The sequence below is a fragment of the Varanus komodoensis genome, unplaced genomic scaffold (assembly GCF_004798865.1).
Source record: "Varanus komodoensis strain SLA01 unplaced genomic scaffold, ASM479886v1 scaffold89, whole genome shotgun sequence".
Lineage (NCBI taxonomy): Eukaryota > Metazoa > Chordata > Lepidosauria > Squamata > Varanidae > Varanus > Varanus komodoensis.
The window spans coordinates 1,233,886-1,239,885 of record NW_025336587.1 but is presented as its reverse complement, the minus strand read 5'-3'; positions in this window follow the sequence as shown (position 1 = coordinate 1,239,885).

The following is a 6,000-nucleotide window of genomic DNA, read 5'->3' as shown; positions in this document are numbered from 1 at the left end:
GGCAGAAGAGAATTCACAAAGGTGGCTGGTAAAAAAGAGGGGCCCTCCTGTCTGAGGGCCAAAGCAGAGGAAATGCAGGATATTTTTTTTTATCAGATATTTTGCAGCAGATGAGGTGGGATAGGGTTGTAAGTGTCCGTTCATGCATGAGAGAGGTCAGCCTCTAGGTTTGTAACCTGCACTGTTTTGGTTTTCAGTTTTCAGCCATGGATTGGCTTGACCAGAATAGAGCCATGAGGCTTGGCTCATTTCCTCAAGTGACCTGCTTTGTGTTCAGTTTGTCTTATCTGCTATACATTCTCTTGATCTGAAGCATGTAGCTTGGCTTACTTCCTTGAGCTATGTTATGTCTATCTTGTTTTGTAGGCTAAGGAGTCACTTACCTTAGCTTGACTCATTCTCTCACTGGGTCACCTTTGCACATGCTCTGTAGTTCTTTTTGATGGAAACGCCAATTATCCCACAGCAGGGCTCCCACCAGAGAAGTGACGCGCTCTTGCTATTCACAGCATAAACATTTGAGGCTGATTCGTGTGGACCTGGTATGAGATATGCATAATCTGATGGAAAGAGAATTGTGCATTGTCACAGGTGCCCCCCTCTGCGTCCATGCAGCAGGTGGATGCGCAGTTGTGTTAGCACAAGAATAGCCACCTTCTCTCAATGAAGCCATCCATAGGAAGAAAATTGATCCCAGACTAGTGGGGGATGGCTACAGCCTTCCTAATCTGGCTCGCCCTACTAATTATCCCCTGCATTTACTGGGAAAGTTTCTTGGACTCGTGTTTCCCGCCCTGCTTTAAAGCACAACCCCTAGACAAGAAAGAGAAATCTGTGAGTGTGTGTTTTAAATTCTTCACTCTCTGTCTTAGGAGCAAAGGAATGAAGTACTGCAAATCCTTACTTAGTTACTGCAAAATGGGTTAATTTATGTGAGAAGAAATGATGACTGAGGAGTACTTTGCAGTCTCTTTCTAACAACGTATTTTGCAAAAGCAAGGCACAAATTTAGTTGGGGGAAGGGTTGGAGGTCATTCTTAAACTCTTTTCTTTCTGGCCAGGTTCTGCAGAGCAGGCAGACTTACACCTGTCCTTTGTTCCTGAGAAAATTTAGAAACAAATTAAACACATCTCAAATAACATACATTGAACAGCAGAACTATAGAACACCTGGACTGGGTAATATCCTTGGATATCTTTAAACAGTTCAGCATAAAGAGCCGGCTTCACCTGCTGCTGAAAAGATGGCAAGGTTGGCTCCGGGCAGGCCTTAGTGGAGAGGTCATTCTAAAGTCGGGGACCACCTCTGAGAAAGTCCTGCCATTTCTTCCTCTCCAGAAGGTGGCTCTCCAAGAAAGGCCTGCATGCACAGTGTCTGAGCGGTAGAATCGGCGCTACATGAAGAATTGCAGTCCGAAGCCACATAAGGCTTGAGAGATTAAAACCAGCCCTTCGTGCAGGACTGAGAAACCATCAGCAGGCTTCGGCAAGGGGCGGCATAGAAATGTTTTAATAAATAAAAATAAATAAATAAATAAATAAATAAATAAAATAAAAATCTGCTGTGTGTTTGGCCCACCCCCAAATCCTTGTGCATAGAAAGCTAGTTTGTCAAGAGGAAATTATGCCATGCTAGTAAGCTGCAGGCAGAGTTCTGTTTTTTTCCTGTGCGTGTGTTTAATGGAGGACAAAGATGGGGATCCTCAGCATGGGACTGGTGGGGTTTGATGGGAGCTGTAGTCCAGCACTACAGTGGGTCGGAGAGCAGTGGGTCGAAGAGAGCAGTGGGTCGGAGAAGGATGCATTCATAAGCTACGCAGGCAAGCATTAAAAGTGTTCTGTTTCCAGGCTTTCGCCAGGAGCCTGAGCACGTGGGTGCTGAATTTCAGCCTTCCACCTGTTGTGGACGAAGGCTGGGCCTTGTTCATCCAGCAGTGACATGTGCACATCTCTTTTGATGCAATCTCGTGCGTTCTTAGACAAAAGAAAGACCTGCATTGCTATTTTGCTATTTCTCCTTGCTGGTTGCAGATGGGAAGCTGCAGGGGGGCTGTTTTCAACAGATCATTAGGAGAGACTTCCCGATGCAGAAATTTTCTGCTGGGGGGGGTGGGCAGGGAGTCTCTCCTTTGCTGGAGATGTTCAGGCCTGGGCTGCGTCTCTCTCACAGGGCTGCAGCCATTCCAGAGATCCAGCATCGAAGAGGGGGCCCAATTCAGTGATGTTGACAGCTTCTTCCCATTCTGAACTTCCAAGGTTTGAGGCTTGAGGTGGGAGCCTGGAATGGTGAGCCTTCTGGAGGTTGTGCCTAGAGAGGAATGTCTGAAGGAGCTGCATGTGGTTTGCTTGGTGAAGACATTCAAAAAGCAACTGGACGACCTCCTGAGTGGGGTGGTGTAACGTGATGAGCTATAAAGCCCTGATCGGCTTGGGTCTGGGATACCTGAAGGGGCGCCTTCTTCCCTAGGTGCCCTCCCAGCCCTTGAGATCTGAGGTGGAGGCCCTGCTCTGGGAGCCCTCCTTGAAGGAGGTTTGGAGGGTGGCTGCCTGGAGGAGGGCCTTCTCTGTGGTGGTACCACGGCTATGGAATACGCTCTCCAGAGAGGTTCACCAGGTGCCAACGCTTTTCTCTTTTTGGCACCAGGTGAAAAACTTTTCCTGTTTTGGGTTTTAATTATGGTTTTAATATTTAATCACTGGATGCTGTGCCATTATTATTTTATTTGTGCTTGTTGTAAACCTTTCTGAGATGCCAATAATGGGATAGTCTATAAACACGTTAAATAAATGAATAAATAAATAACTTGGTGTCCTGCAACAGCAGGGGTTGGACCCGCTGGCCTTCATGGCCTCTTCCAACTCTACTATCTATGATTCTATGATATGGTAACAAGACTGAAATTCTGAAGTGCCCTCACACAGAATGTGGAATAGACTTCTCTGTTCCTTCACCAGGGCTAGAAACTTATGGGTGGAAATTTGTTGAAAGTGGATTTGGGGTAAACATTAGGGTATGTTTCTAACAGATGTTCAAACTGCCTTGGGAGGTGTGGGGTTTTCCGTAGGTGGCTTCTGGGGTTGACGCCGATTCAAACAGCTGTTCAGCCTGGATTGCTTCCTTTTCAGAAAGAAGCCTCAAGGCAGGGAAGTCTACAGGAAGCAACGGGAGCAGAGCAAGCACTGCAGAGAACTCCGGCACTAAGGATCATTCTGGGCACGCTTCTGACTGGAAGACTTGTGATTTTGTTGTTCTGATTTTAAAAGGAGACAACAAATCACAGCCTCCTAGCCAGCACGGGGCCACCTCCTCTCAGCCACTCACGCCAGCTGCCAACCACTCAACGCTGCCATCTTTTCTTGTAGCCAAGCCCTCGTTCTTCCTAACCAGGGAGTATCACTGCTGCCATTTTGGATCGGTCACTGTCATTCCTGGCCTAGAATACCTGATTGGCTTGGTGGAATTTACATTTGTACTTGTAAAAAACAAGGAAACACCTGCAAAACAGGTGCCAGTCCTGGGACTGCCTTCCAAGGTGGAATGGGCCAGAGTGTTAGGAATGGGCTCGGCCGTTGTCCTTGGTGTGTTTTCTGAAGGCAGAGTTGCACTGACTCTTTGACTCAGTGACGGCTGGGAAATGGGGAGGGGGTCAAGAGGTAGAGAAGGGGGGCTGTTCAAGGCCACCGCCCCCAGATTCTCAGGGAGACCATGGGAACAGGCGGGGAGGGGGGGAAGAGAAGGGAGGGGGCAAAGGAGAGGTGGAATCAGAACCGGTGAACTCATGTCACGGCATCGGGATGAAAGCGCCACAGTCGGGGCCTCCATGGATCCCAAAGGATGGGTGGCCTGTTCTTGAAAAGGAAGCATTTTAGGAACTTGAGGAAGCAGTTTCTAGTTTGGAGTCAACAAGCCCCTCCATCTGTGGCCTGTGAATTGGCAATTAAGAGCTATTTTGCAACCAGCTCCCAACGCAAACTTTCCATGTCTCAGGAAGGTTTGAGAAGCAGCTTTCTTCTGTGCATCAGATTAGATTGGCATTCTTTTTTAATTGGCTAATTTCACACACAATGCAGAACTCGGGGTGCTCCTGGGGCTGCAGACAGACCATCCTGGGACCCTAGAAATGCTGCAGTCTTTCCCCTAACTACTGAGGGGTTGCTGTTTTGCAGGCCTTTATGAGGTTTTCCCCGGCTTCTAAAGAGTTGATGTGCCTTTTTAGAGACTGAGCTGCAAGCAGAAAACATCTAATACCAGCTGGTCTTCTGGCCCCACCAGTCAGCTGAATCTGCCTTCAGAACCAGCAGACTGACACTGGTCTCCCCACACCTGGGACACCCAGCTCTGTCCTCCAAATGGCCCCAGGGCTTGTGGGGACCCGGCTCCTAGACGTTTTGTTAGCAGGAACGGCGAATTCCTCCTCCAGCTTCTCAGCTTGCTCTGAGCTGACCTGCGCCAGCGCATGATTAATCCTCCCAGCAAGAAACACATGGCTCCCTGGTGAGAGGCAAAGTATTTTGGGGAGGTTTGGTCTCAGATGGGAATTTCAGAGCCCTTTGCTCCAGAAAGCCCCTCCTTCTGGTCAGCACAAACACACCAGAGATGGTTGCTAGACTGAAAGAAACTCCTGGAAAGCCTCGAGCCGCTCTTTGCGCGGAGAGGTAGGTCAAAACCACTGCCTGCATTTTGGGATTTCTGTCCAGGGCGGGGCAGCAAGGACTGCGAAGATGAACGCTTGCTCTGTACTGCAACACGCATGCAGCCCATTGGCACCATGCCTGAAGCCACGGATGGAAAACAGTCGAGGCTTAAAGTCTGGCCCACATGGCCAATGCCTGAATATCCGGCTCATTTCACTGCCCGAGAGGCAGGCTTCTCAGCCAGGTGGCCCAGGCATCCTTGGCCCCTTACAGTTTTCTCAAATAAAGGCATGGGTATAGGTGTTTCCCCACCTGCTGCTTTCACCTCAAGTGCTCTGCCTGGGAGGTTTTTTCCTGAAATCAGGTACCCCCCGTCCCCTGTCCATCCACCCTGTTATACATACGGCGTCTCCACAGGAGACACGTGCATTCGAGCGCATGTGTCGGCATAGCCCCATCTGTGCTCGTTTCTGCTTTCACCCTGCAAGCCTCAGCCCTGGATCTTTTCCATACCTAGCAAACACTTGTTTGTGCAGAATTGGGCAATTGTTCCTGACGTCTGTCCAACAAGAAAGGGGACAGAAAATGTCTGGCCATCCGTAAAGAGGAATCAAACTCACTTCCCATCTTTCCAGCAGGCCAAATCAAAGGGGCTGATGTCTACTTCCTTTAGCACGGACTTGATGGTCTCCTGAACATTGAATGGTGCTTTTAAAAATAAACTGTGCAGCACCTTTGCTCCTAGGTTTGGATCGACGGGGGCAATGGTTCTCCGTCTGCAGATAGTTGCCGATGGTGATTTGCCTTGTCCCTCTGAAAACTTGGGTGACTCGGAAGACTCTCTGGGAGAGAAGTACACAATGCACGTGGGCAGACACAGCCTCACAATCCATGCTTCTGACGGGCTGCTCTCCAGGAGCCAAGGGCCATCTGCAGATCCGCTTGCCAGCCGAAAAGAGGCTTCCGGTGTGCCCAATTGCCCCCCACTAATGGACACTTCAGATGGAGATGTCAGTGAATCTCGGTTCCATAGTAACAGAGATGCAGCCGGATGCATCACCCGGGCTTGTTTCTTCACAGCGCCCGGTTGCCCGAGTTCAAGCATCCTTGTGATCTCATTCACACCCCTCACCTGCCCCTGGTTACCTTTTAACACCAACAGGACGAATGGAGACGTGGCAGGTGAAACTTTTTTGAGCCTGGCAAATGGGGCTGGCCCTGCCAGAAGGTGACATGAGTCCTTTGTCCCTGGCAGTGAATTTGAGTGGTCATGAAAGGGAAGTTCTGGTTGATTTGCTTGGTTATATTTTTAAGTGCTATATTTTTAAGGATAGGGATGAGGAGATTTTCGACCTTTGCAACAGA